Genomic DNA, 13,560 nt, shown 5'->3' on the forward strand with positions numbered 1-13,560 from the left:
TAATAAGGAATTGTTCAGATGACGTGGATGCTACGCTACAGGACTGTTTTGTTAGCACAGACTGGAATATGTTCCGGGATTCATCCAATGGCATTGGAGTATACTACCTCAGTCAACCGCTTCAACAATAAGTGCATTGACGACGTCATCCCCACAGTGTACCGTACATACATACATTTCCCAACCAGAAGCCATGGAGCTGCCAGTTTCAAGGAGCGGGAGACTATTCCAGACGCATATAAGAAATCCTGCTATGCCCTCAGACTAACCATCAAACAGGCATAGTGTCAATATAGGACTACGATTGAATCCTACTACACCGGCTCTGATGCTCGTCTGATGTGTCAGGGCTTGAAAACTATTACAGACTACAAAGGGAAACGCAGCCGTGAGCTGCCCAGTGACGAGAGCCTACCAGACTAGCTAAATGCCTTTATGTTCGCTTTGAGGAAAGCAACACTGAGGCATGCATGAGAGCTCCAGCTGTTCCTGACGACTGTGGGATCACACTCTCCATAGCCGATGTGAGCAAGCCCTTTAAACAGGTCAACATTAACAAAGCCACGGGCCAGACGGATTACCAGGATGTATACTCAAAGCATGAGCGGACCAACTGGCAAGTGTCTTCACTGACATTTTCAACCTCTCCCTGACCGAGTCTGTAATATCTATGTTTCAAGCAGACCACCATAGTCCCTCTGCCCAAGAAAGAGAATGTAACCTGCCTAAATGATTACCACCCCGTAGCACTCAAGTCCGTAGCCAGAAACCCTAAATCCACTCCAATTTGCATACCGCCCCAACAGATCCTAATGTGAGAATGCTCTTCACTGACTACAGCTCAGCTTTCAATACCATAGTGCCCACAAAGCTCATTGCTAAGGACCCTGGGAATAAACACCCGCTGCAACTGGATCCTGGACTTCCTGACGGGCTGCCCCCAGGTGGTAAGGGTAGGCAACAACACATCTGCCAAGATGATCCTCAACACGGGCCCCTCCTACTCCCTGTTCACTCATGACTGCACGGCCAGGCACGACTCCCAACACCATCAAGTTTGCCTATGACACAACAGTGGTAGATCTGATCACTGACAAGATAGCCTATAGGGAGGAGACAACCTCTCCCTCAATGTGATCAAGACAAAGGAGATGATTGTGGACTATAGGAAAAGGAGGACTGAGCATGCCCCCATTCTCATCTACAGAGCTGCAGTGGAGCAGGTTGAGAACTTCGAGTTCCTTGGTGTCCACGTCACCAACAAACTAACATGGTCCAAGCACACCTCGACATGCTGTGCTTGGTGTCATGAAGAAGGCACAACAACTTTTCCCCCTACAGGAGACTGAACAGATTTGGCATGGGTCCTCAGATCCTCAAAGTTCTACAGCTCCACCATCAAGATCATCCTGACCATTTGCATCACCGCCTGGTATGGCAACTGCTCAGTATTTGATGGTAAGGTGCTATAGAGGGTAGTGCTTACGGCCCAGTACATCCCAGGAGCCAAGCTTCTTGACATCCAAGACTCACCTAAGGCATAGACTGTTCTCTCTGCTACCAGACGGCAAGTGATACCGGAGCAGCAAGTCTCGGATCAAAAGGCTCCTTAACAGCTTCTACCCCCAAGCCATAAGATCGCTGAACAACTAAGCTAATCAAATGGTCACCCGGACTATTTACATTTGTTTATATTTGTTTTTACACTGCTGCTACTCGTTGTTTATTATCTATGCATAGTCACTTTACAAATTACCTCGACTAACCTGTACCCCCACACATTGACTCGGTACCAGTCTCGTTATTATGCAAATGTGTGCTACTTTTTGATTAATTGGATTTTTAAAACTTTAGTTTATTTGAACTATTTCTTGAACTGCATTGTGGGTTAAGGGCTTTTAAGTAAGCAGTTCACAGTAACCTGTTGTATTCGGGCATGTGACAAATACAATTTGAATTGATTCGATTTTTAACCACTTATTTTTGTCACTAAACAGTCTCTATATAGTCTTTCATAATTGTGTTTGACTGGTACCAGGGGACCTTCAGACGAGTCAAACTAACCGATATGTATGTGTCCATGAGAGTCTCAACTTTACACAAAGGGGTAAAACGCAGAACACCATCGTGTTCGTGATAGTTGGCCAAACCGTTCGGACGCTATAGATGATTTCGTGAGAAGACTGATTTTTGTGATGTCTCATGGTCTGACAAACACCGCTCTAGCTCTGTCACTTTTAACAGCATTTTCTAGCTTAAACAGAGATTTTGATGGGGATTTTTGTTTTATATTCTAATTAGATTTCCGCAGGGGCGCGGACATAGACCTTGGGGGTTAATTGTCCTCCTCTGTGTCTCTCTCTTCATTTTCTTTCTCTCTCTCTCCCCCCTTCCACTCTCTCACCACCCACCCTCCCCGCTCTCCGCTTCCCTCACTAGGAGTCAGTAAATCTTAGTCACTGTGGCTCCCGTGCGTCTCGCTCTCTGAGTGTGTGGAGAGCAGCAGGCGTGTGCTTGGCTGAGGACCACTCCAGAGGGACTGTTTACACAAAATTGCCTGAAATGGCTTTTCCATACGGCCACGGCTCTCTGATCACAGCTGAGATCAAATCCACTTGATGGGCCTGGGGCCTGGGAGGGAGAGGGGGTTGGGAGGGGTTGAGGTCTTCACAGGGTCCTGGGGGGCTGCCTGGGACAGAGGAGAGTGACGGCACCTCACAGTGAAGGCCTCGCATACTGGACACACACACACACACACACACGCACACACACTGTAGCTTTGATGATTGAGTTATGGGGCTGGATGAAGGCGAGAAAGGCTCTGTCTAGTATGATCTGATGAACCCAAGGTCTTTAATCTGGTTTTTACTGCAATTACATAACCTTCCTTAATTTATTCAAGATTTTGTGGGGGCGATTTGAAATGTATAACTTAACAACAATGAATCATAAAGATGTATGTTATAGGATACTTTTGTGTAACAAATATGGTATACCTTCTGTTTCTCAAAAGCTCAGGCTGAAAGTGTCACTTTTGCTGGCAGCTAGCTGGGTAAAGCAAACCATTGCAAGATACTGCTTCTCTGGATGCTCTATCCACACCCTCTCAGAGCAGTGAGCACTGCTCACTGTGAAAGCTGTAGCTCACAGATTTGACATTTACACAGCCAAAAGATACTGCAGGAAGTATACGAGAGAATGGGAGCCAGATCTTTAATGCAGGGTTGACTGGCAAACCCACAGTATGAGCTGTTACCCAGCATCACACTCAGCTCTGAGTCAGTCAACTCTCATCTCTGATTTTCTATTATAGCTACTCTCGCGTGGCCAGGCGCTGTATTTTCGTGGGGCAAGCCTGGAAATATGGGGGAGTGGTGGTGGTTCTCTCCGTTACAGGGGTAGCTGTGCTACTCCCAGGGTATTGTGTGAATGTTGTATAGTACAGAATCCACTCATTATCCTGACCTGCACTCACAGAGAATATTCTTTGTCCTAGGAAACGGAAGCAAAACAAGCATAGCTCTGTATAAACTGGATTTATTGTTGTCTCTTAATGTGATCTGTGCAAATATTGATTGAGTGTGAGTCATTAGGCCAGTGGATTGGAGGAGGAGGCTTCTCTGCTGACAGTAGAAAGCTCTTTAGCTTTATGGGTTTGTTTGTAAAAACAGCAGAAAGCAAGGGAGTCGCCACGCCAGTCCTCCACTGGGTGTTCCTGGGATCTGTCTGTGGGTTTGAATGGAGAGAGGGCTGTTTTCTGTTTTTCTTATTAGGGCCCCTTGCCAGCCTCTTCCCCAGGCAGGCGGGTGGTGTTCCCATACACACAACAGGCCAGCCACAGTGATGGAGACTAGGGATAGCTAGCTAGCTGTCTGCTGCCTCCTTTGTTTATTTGTGGCGCTGGTTAGAGACTGCAGGGTCAACTCCCAGAAGAACGAGAGAGAGCGGCGATGTCTCCTTACTATTTATACATTCCCCTAATACAGTGGGGAGAACAAATATTTGATACACTGCCGATTTGGCAGGTTTTCCTACTTACAAAGCAGAGCAGAGCTGGAATTCTTACTAGTTGGTAGGTGATCAAATACTTATGTCATGCAAATTAATGACTTAAATCATACAATGTGATTTTCTGGATTTTTGGTTTAGATTCCGTCTCTCACAGTTGAAGTGTACCTATGATAAAAATGACAGACCTCTACATGCTTTGTAAGTAGGAAAACCTGCAAAATCGGCAGTGTATCAAATACTTGTTCTCCCCACTGTATATGCAGAGGTGTGTAAGGCAGGCTCCTCTCACCCTAGCTATAGGCATACACACACACACACACACACACATATTGGCACAGTGGATTGCTGTGTGTCTCCTCCTTCCCTCCCAGGGTTCAGTGATGTACAGGGAGATTAGCTGGCTCATTTTTCCCTCTTAAGAGCTAGGGAAAGAAAACAAACTCCCGTCATCTGGTGCTGTGTTGTGGGGACTTGCCTCACACAGCTAATTGTAGTAGGTACCTTTCCATTATGATGTTTGAATCTCCCTCCCACCCTCTAATTGAAATTATCTTGCCTCTCCCTATAGCTTGAGGGTCCGTGGAAACTGATACCAGTGTTTCAGAATCCAACTGGGGGAAGGTTTTTCTTCCGCAGTGTACCAGTGTTCTATTCACAATTTGCTACATATGACAATCAACACTCCCGTGTGGTGTGTTTTGTGGGTGTGTCCCGCGCTAACAACCATTTGGTGAAGAGCATATGCCCTTCCATTGTTTATGGGCCCATTTGGTTAACGAGGACCCTGATTGTATTCTCCCTGCTCTCCAGGGGATAGATGCTCAGTACCTGCCTGGCATCTCACTGCCCTAACGTGGATTCCTGTGTCAAGTGGCTAGTTAGTGGTGGGTTTCCATGCCATGGCTGAAGTACAGAGTTTGGGCTGTCCTTTTGCGCTGTCAGGCAGCCTCTACCGCCCCCACCAGGCCAGACATGGAAAGAACAGGTCTGTGACACAGACAGTCCTGGAGGAGCGGTGACAGGTGACGCTTTGTGAAGGAAGTATAGTTAAGTTTTAGGCGTCTACTTAAGCCTCTGTTCTTTGTAATGCCTTAAAATCACAGACACAAAAATGTAATTCATACTCTTTCTGTGATTAATGTAAACCGGCCTTATAGGTTCTGCTTGCCGGTTGTCAATCACAAATGAGTGTGTATTTCTGTAAGTGTTAATGTCAAGTGTCATACAATGCTTGTGTTAACACCCTGAAAGTGGCCCTCCTTAACTAAGTGTTACTTATGCCCCTTATGGCTCTCTGAGAGACACCCTCTGTCAGTGGAGTTGACCTGCAAGTGATGATAAGATACGTGATAAAGGATAAGGAGTCGATGACCAAGCGTGTGTGATGTCCCAGACCAATTCTCCAGTGTACAACAGGGTTTTGGGCCATGCCATATCATCCAAATGGTTCAGGATATAATCTCACACTCCCATGTCCTGAAGGAAACTCCATCCCAGGGAGATGAGACTGGCCTCTGGACCCTGATGATGAAAGGCTGCTGTTGACATATTTAGTTTACCTGTAAGAGTGCTCTATGTTCGTCTCCACTGCAGGGTTTTTTGTTCCTGGGTGGCTGGGTGTGTTTTAGCTAGCATACCTTCTAGTAAATTCTGCAGAGAGGAAGTATATTGCTAGTAAGGTTTTGGGAAAGATATGCAGGTCACTGTACCCTGTAACATAGAGACACACACACCCACACACAGCGGTGCTCTTGTTTTTAGGGCAGTGGGGGGTGTGTGTGTGTGTGTGTGTGTGTGTGTAAGTGGAGCTGTGAGTGTGTGTGTGTGTGTGTGTGTGTGTGTGTGTAAGTGGAGCTGTGAGTGTAACTGGAGCTGGCTAAGGAATGCAGGGGTGTTTCTGGAGGAGCAGTTGGGGTGGGGAGGGTGATTAGGGGGTTGACAGCTGAGTGCTGACCCGTCTATAATGACAAATCATCCGGCAGGTGTGTGGCTCTGCACCCCCACCCCCTCATTCCCAGGCCAGGATTTCCAGCCCCTGCTGGATCGAAGCGCTAAAGGAAGACTTCCGGACATGAGGCCTGCTGTCCAAGAGGCTCATGACTGGCCTTTCAGAAGTATGAAACAGGTCTTTGTGGAGAGCTCTAGCCAGGACCTCCCAAACACTGACCTTAATAACCCTTTACTGTCACCACACACCTCAGCCCTGATATCTTACACAAAACCCTCCACCACCTTCAACCAGAAGGCTGTAGTCTTGGATAGTTAATTGAGTTTTGACATTGCTAAATATTTTTTTCTCTCACTGTGTACAGAGTAGAATTGTCCCAGTTTTGTCCCATAGTGCGGTTGTGATGGGAGTTAAGATGCTCCGTCTCTACCATGGCCACGAGTGATGGGAAGTAAACACTTCTCTTTGATCTTTTGTGCTGCAAAAACAACTGCATTCCCAGGATCAGAGAGTGTGGTCTGGGAGCAGACAGGTGCTGAGCTGCAGCCTGGTCTGGGGTCAGTGACCAGACCGTTGTGAAAGTAAAGTGCAGGAGGAGGGAGACGAAGACGTACTGTAACAACAGCTGGCTACCACTACTGCTTCAGTGATTCATGGTTTTCTGATAGGGGCCTCTATTATACATTCACAGTGGAGTTCATTTATACTGATGCACTATTGTATATGAGCACAACCCACTCAGACCTACATACAGGGATGTTTTCATAGAGGAATACAACCAAGCAACCTGCCATAATCCCACAGTGTCAATCAGCAATGTTTTAATAAGGCTGGTCCAAATGAATTAATACATTCTCTTGTGTATGTGGTTTGTGAGAGCACCACCAACTGTTGGCCATCTATAGACAAGTGTGGTTGTGGCAGCATTATATCTTTGTCTCTTTTCTTTACATCATGGCTGGGTTTCCCCACAGCCAACACATGGAGTCTAGACGAGGGCCTCGATCCAGCCACTCTGCCAGTCCCTCACATAAGGTAGCTGCTCCAAAGCAGGCCGTTTTCACTCAGCCTTAGTCCTGCAGCTATTTCACTGAAGTCTAACACCCTCCCTGTCTTCCACACACACACACTTGCACAACAGAAAGAGAAGCCACACATTTTCAGATGATAACCACGCGGAACCTTCCGGGAACATTTCGGCACTTATCTTTTCACTTTGAATTAGAGATGTGCCTCCGTGTAGTTTTCCAGGCAACAGGAGCAGGGAATACTTTTGAGGTTCCAACCGGAAATCCAAGACGATTATTAGCGTTAGCAGGAGACATTTCCCAGGTATTCACCGTTCCATGCCAGAGGAAAAAAGCTGTTCGCTCCAACAGTTTGGAGGCATTTGGCTCTCGGAAAGGGGTGGATGGTAGCATGAACACTGAAAACCGAATTCTAGAGTAATATTGTTATTACTCCCTTGTGGTAATACACTGATTCAAGGTGTTCATGTTTTTAGATTTAACAGTAGGATCATTAGTTTTCCATTTCTAGGCCGTGTAGGACAATGTATACTGAAGAAAAATATAAACGCAACATGCAAGAATTTCATTTTACTGAGTTACAGTTCATATGAGGAAATCAGTCCATTGGAATACATTAATTAGGCCCTAATCTGTGGATTTCACATGACTGGGAATAAAGATATGAATCTGGTCACAGATAATGAAAGAAAAAAAAACTAATGGGCCTCAGGATCTCTTCACAGTATTTTCGTGCATTCAAATTGCCATCGATAAAAGGCAATTTGGTTTGTTGACCGTAGCTTATACCTGCCCATTCCATAACCCCACCGCCACCATGAGGCACAAAGTTGACATCAGCAAACCGCTCGCCCACACGACGCCTTACACATGGTTTGCGGTTGTGAAGCGGGTTGGACATCCTACCAAATTCTCTAGAATGACAAGATATGAACATTCAATTCTCTGGAAACAGTGTGACAGAACTCCACATTTTTAGAATGGCTTTTTATTGTCCCCAGCACAAGGTGCACCTGTGCAATGATCATGCAATTTAATCAGCTTCTTGATATGCCACACCTGTCAGGTGGGAGGATTTTCTTGGTAAAGGAGAAACGCTCACTAACAGGGATGTAAACATATTTGTGCACCAAATATGAGAGACATGAGCTTTTTATGCGCATGGAGCATTTTTGAGGTCTTTTATTTCAGGTCATGAAACATGGGACCAATACTTCATATTTTTGTTCAGTGTAGTATAACAAAGAGCTGGGCGTGCTATAGGATCCATACGTTTTCATGGGTTTTTGTATGGACTAAAGAACCAACTAAAATCATGCTGACAAATGTCATTCTGTCATCTCTATCGCCTGCATTAGTCTATTCCCGCCCCCCTAAGCGACATAATGGACCAGTCCAAAGTGACCCATATTTACCCAATAACAGGAGGCTTTGAAAAGGCCCAGATCAGGTTGCAGCTAATGCTCCAGTGGGGCCCGGAGAGTGAAAGATGTTACCGGCCGAAACGGCTTGGGTTTCAGGGGCCTGTGAACAAAAGGCAGCCAGTCCTTTGGGAGAAAGAGAATGAGGAGTGGGGGGTGGGGTGGGGGAGAGGTGTAAGCCTAACTTTGTCTCAGAAGGTGAAGTACAGACACCGTATAGTGAAATAGTAGCAGCAAAGCTGGTTCAGTGCACCATGTATACTGTTGAGTGTCTCATTCATTCAGTGTATGTCTATTGCTGTGTACCAATTACTAAACTTCATTGTCTGTTTGCAAATGTGTTATGAAGCACCCATGTAAAATATGTGTCTGTCTGTCTGGAAGTGTGTGTGTAAAGTAGAGCTTGGAGAGGAGATTTAATGGAGCTGAACTGAACTAACGTGTGGCGTTAGGGGGGAGCAGAAGGCAGACTGACTGGTTTAGTTTAACGGCTTTAGACTAGTGGACTCGCTGGTGATGATACTCAAAGGTGATTTCACTCTACATCCTCCCACTCTCTCTCTCTCTCTCCTCCCACCATTATTCTCCCTCCCTCCCTCTTTCGCTCTCCCTCCTTAGGGGCAGGCTGGTATAAAGTTACACAGAGCTCTCAGCTTTCTTGGAAGGAATGACCACACGAGTAGCTTGGGGATTAGATTAGCAGGAAGAGCAGACTTAGCCAGGCTGGAAATAGACCACTTTTTCACTGTTAAAAGGGCCCAGTACAATATAATCAATAGTCAGCACTCATCTGCTCTGGGGAGAGGAGCAGGAAGCCATCGGAGAAGGCATCAAGTGCTCTGTGAAGGACAGGCTACAGGAGCTAAGGCTAAATGAAGTTATTATTAATCACTGGGATGCCTGTTTTGGACTTGTGTGTTGTTTCTCTAGTGGGTGAAGAGTGGTCTTTATGTACAAAACCCGATCCGTCCTTCTCTTCTTACGTCTGGAACTTAACCACTGATGGCTAGAATTCATTTTCTGTTCATGTCAATGCATAACACATTAGTAAATGCCATATTGACCATAATGACCATGCATACGTTATGCTCAGCAGTTGGTTTTTAGATATTAGTATTTTTTTTCATATACTGTGTATCATGTCAAATGTTAAGTACACACAGGTACATATGTAAACTGCCAAAAAGAAATGCTCCATAAACACATACTCCAACAAACACCACCTCCCTCCCACTCCAACAGTCTCTCTCCAAGCCTCCCCATGTGTTGGGTTACTCTGTAAAGCAGACCGAACCAGAGCAGAAATCAGAGGGCTGTCTGTGTGCTCACTTCCTATTTCACTTTCCCTGGCTCTCAGGGACAGGAGGCACAAAGCTTAACTCGTGTGGGGGCTCTGTATTTGGGCTGTGAGTGTGGTAGAGGGGTGAGTGTGTGCTGTCTGTTGCTTTGGGTCTCAGTGGCTTGAGGACTATGTTAGCTTAGTAGTCAGAGACTGTAGAACCCAGTGAGGGAGGCCCAGTCGTGTGGGGGTGGGAGGTCGCTCCCTTGGTGCCCACTGAGCTGACTGACAGCCTAGGACTGACTGAGTGTGTGAGGAGGAAGGGAGGTAGAGTCAGGAAGAGCACCCCTGTCACCACAGAGACCAGGGGACAAGGTACAGTAGACAGCTCAGCTGTTTTTCCATCTACAGCTCAGAGTGAAAATGAACAGTGACTCGCCATCCTCTGGTGGGCTAGGGCAACATCTGTATGCACTTAAAAATAAAAGACACCTATAATACTATAATGGTGGCAGGGTGGAGGGGCGCCGAGGCACAAGGTGTTTGTGAGTGTGCACTGTGTGGGGTTGACGGGCGGTTTACTCCTGCCTTCATATGGTGCTGAGGGAATTCTGTAGGGCTAGAAAAACCTTGGGTGCGGGCCAAGTGTCTGAGGAAAAATCAACCAATGCTCAAGAAATGCTTCACATCAACTGCATCAATGCCTTTGTATCCAAGCTTTGGATGTGTTGACTGGGTGATTCGTTTTTAAAGGCCTCACCACCTCTAAAGACAGACTGTGAAGATTTTATCTTCACATCACATATACATCAGTTAGTAGAAGTGATGCTAATATAGGGATGATGAAGGAGAGGGGACAGACTAATATACCGTGTCTTCGGAAAGTATTCAGACCCCTTGACTTTTTCAAAATGTTGTTACGTTACAAGCTTATTCTAAAATGTATTAAATAGTTTTTTTTCCCCCCTTATGAATCTACACACACTACCCCATAACCACAAATCAAAAACTGTTTTTTTTAAGACATTTTTGCAAATCTATTAATATTAAAAATCATCACATTTATAAGTATTCAGACCCTTTACATAGTACTTTGTTGAAGCATATTTGGCAGTGATTACAGCCTCGAGTCTTCTTGGGTATGACGCTACAAGCTTGTCACCCATGGATTTGGGGAGTTTCTCCCATTATTCTCTGTAGATCCTTTCAAGCTCTGTCAGGTTGGATGGGGAGTGTCGCTGCACAGCTATTTTCAGGTCTCTCCAGAGATGTTCGATCAGGTTCAAGTCAAGGCTCTGGCTGGGCCACTCAAGGACATTCAGACTTGTCCCGCAGCCAATCCTGCGTTGTCTTGGCTGTGTGCTTAGGGTCATTGTCCTGTTGGAAGGTGAACCTTCACCCTAGTCTGATGTCCTGAGTACTCTGGAAGCAGGTTTTCATCAAGGATATCTCTACTTTTCTCCGTTCATCTTTCCCCAATCCTGACAAGTCTCCCAGTCCTTGCCGCTGAAAAACATCCCAACAGCATGATGCTGCCACCACCATGCTTCACCGTAGGGATGGTGCCAGGTTTCCTCCAGACGTGATGCTTGGCATTCAGGCCAAATAGTTGAATCTTGGTTTCATCAGATCTGAGAATCTTGTTTCTCATGGTCGGTCTTTAGGTGCCTTTTGGCAACCTCCAAGCGGGCTGTCATGTGCCTTTTACTGAGGAGTGGTTTCCATCTGGCCACTCTACTGTAAAAGCTTGATTGGTAGAGTGCTGCAGAGATGGTTGTCCTTCTGGAAGGTTCTCCAATCTCCACAGAGGACCTCTGGAGCTCTATCAGAGTGACCATTGGGTTCTTGGTAAACGCCCTGACCAAGGCCCTCCTCCCTGATTGCTCAGTTTGGCATGGCAGCCAGCAAGTGTATGGTGGTTCCAAACTTCTTCTTTTTAAGAATGATGGAGGCCATTGTACCCTTGCCCAGGTCTGGCCTTGACACAATCCTGTCTCGGAGCTCTACTCTATTCCTTCGACCTGATTACTTGGTTTTTGCTCTGACATGCACTGTCAACTGTGGTACCTTATATAGACAGGTGTGTGCCTTTCCAAATCATGTCCAATCAATTGAATTTACTACAGGTGGACTCCAAGTTGTAGAAACATCTCAAGGATGATCAATGGAAACAGGATGCACCTGAGCTCAATTTCGAGTCTCATAGCAAAGGGTCTAAATACTTCTGTAAATAAGGTACAGTGCCTTGCGAAAGTATTCGGCCCCCTTGAACTTTGCGACCTTTTGCCACATTTCAGGCTTCAAACATAAAGATATAAAACTGTATTTTTTTGTGAAGAATCAACAACAAGTGGGACACAATCATGAAGTGGAATGACATTTATTGGATATTTCAAACTTTTTTAACAAATCAAAAACTGAAAAATTGGGCGTGCAAAATTATTCAGCCCCCTTAAGTTAATACTTTGTAGTGCCACCTTTTGCTGCGATTACAGCTGTAAGTCGCTTGGGGTATGTCTCTATCAGTTTTGCACATCGAGAGACTGAAATTTTTTCCCATTCCTCCTTGCAAAACAGCTCGAGCTCAGTGAGGTTGGATGGAGAGCATTTGTGAACAGCAGTTTTCAGTTCTTTCCACAGATTCTCGATTGGATTCAGGTCTGGACTTTGACTTGGCCATTCTAACACCTGGATATGTTTATTTTTGAACCATTCCATTGTAGATTTTGCTTTATGTTTTGGATCATTGTCTTGTTGGAAGACAAATCTCCGTCCCAGTCTCAGGTCTTTTGCAGACTCCATCAGGTTTTCTTCCAGAATGGTCCTGTATTTGGCTCCATCCATCTTCCCATCAATTTTAACCATCTTCCCTGTCCCTGCTGAAGAAAAGCAGGCCCAAACCATGATGCTGCCACCACCATGTTTGACAGTGGGGATGGTGTGCTTTTACGCCAAACATAACGTTTTGCATTGTTGCCAAAAAGTTCAATTTTGGTTTCATCTGACCAGAGCACCTTCTTCCACATGTTTGGTGTGTCTCCCAGGTGGCTTGTGGCAAACTTTAAACGACACTTTTTATGGATATCTTTAAGAAATGGCTTTCTTCTTGCCACTCTTCCATAAAGGCCAGATTTGTGCAATATACGACTGATTGTTGTCCTATGGACAGAGTCTCCCACCTCAGCTGTAGATCTCTGCAGTTCATCCAGAGTGATCATGGGCCTCTTGGCTGCATCTCTGATCAGTCTTCTCCTTGTATGAGCTGAAAGTTTAGAGGGACGGCCAGGTCTTGGTAGATTTGCAGTGGTCTGATACTCCTTCCATTTCAATATTATCGCTTGCACAGTGCTCCTTGGGATGTTTAAAGCTTGGGAAATCTTTTTGTATCCAAATCCGGCTTTAAACTTCTTCACAACAGTATCTCGGACCTGCCTGGTGTGTTCCTTGTTCTTCATGATGCTCTCTGCGCTTTTAACGGACCTCTGAGACTATCACAGTGCAGGTGCATTTATACGGAGACTTGATTACACACAGGTGGATTGTATTTATCATCATTAGTCATTTAGGTCAACATTGGATCATTCAGAGATCCTCACTGAACTTCTGGAGAGAGTTTGCTGCACTGAAAGTAAAGGGGCTGAATAATTTTGCACGCCCAATTTTTCAGTTTTTGATTTGTTAAAAAAGTTTGAAATATCCAATAAATATCGTTCCACTTCATGATTGTGTCCCACTTGTTGTTGATTCTTCACAAAAAAATACAGTTTTATATCTTTATGTTTGAAGCCTGAAATGTGGCAAAAGGTCGCAAAGTTCAAGGGGGCCGAATACTTTCGCAAGGCACTGTAGATGTTTTTAAAATTTTTAATACAT

The 13,560-nt window shown here is 45.4% G+C and overlaps 1 protein-coding gene across 2 annotated transcripts in view; it reads left to right on the forward strand.

Annotated features, from left to right (window-relative positions):
• mnat1 (MNAT1 component of CDK activating kinase) overlaps positions 1–13,560 on the forward strand; it is a 57,394-nt gene that overhangs the window by 43,271 nt on the left and 563 nt on the right. The gene's annotated exons all lie outside the window — the stretch shown is intronic.

The sequence above is a fragment of the Oncorhynchus mykiss genome, chromosome 25, assembly GCF_013265735.2.
Source record: "Oncorhynchus mykiss isolate Arlee chromosome 25, USDA_OmykA_1.1, whole genome shotgun sequence".
Classification (NCBI taxonomy): domain Eukaryota; kingdom Metazoa; phylum Chordata; class Actinopteri; order Salmoniformes; family Salmonidae; genus Oncorhynchus; species Oncorhynchus mykiss.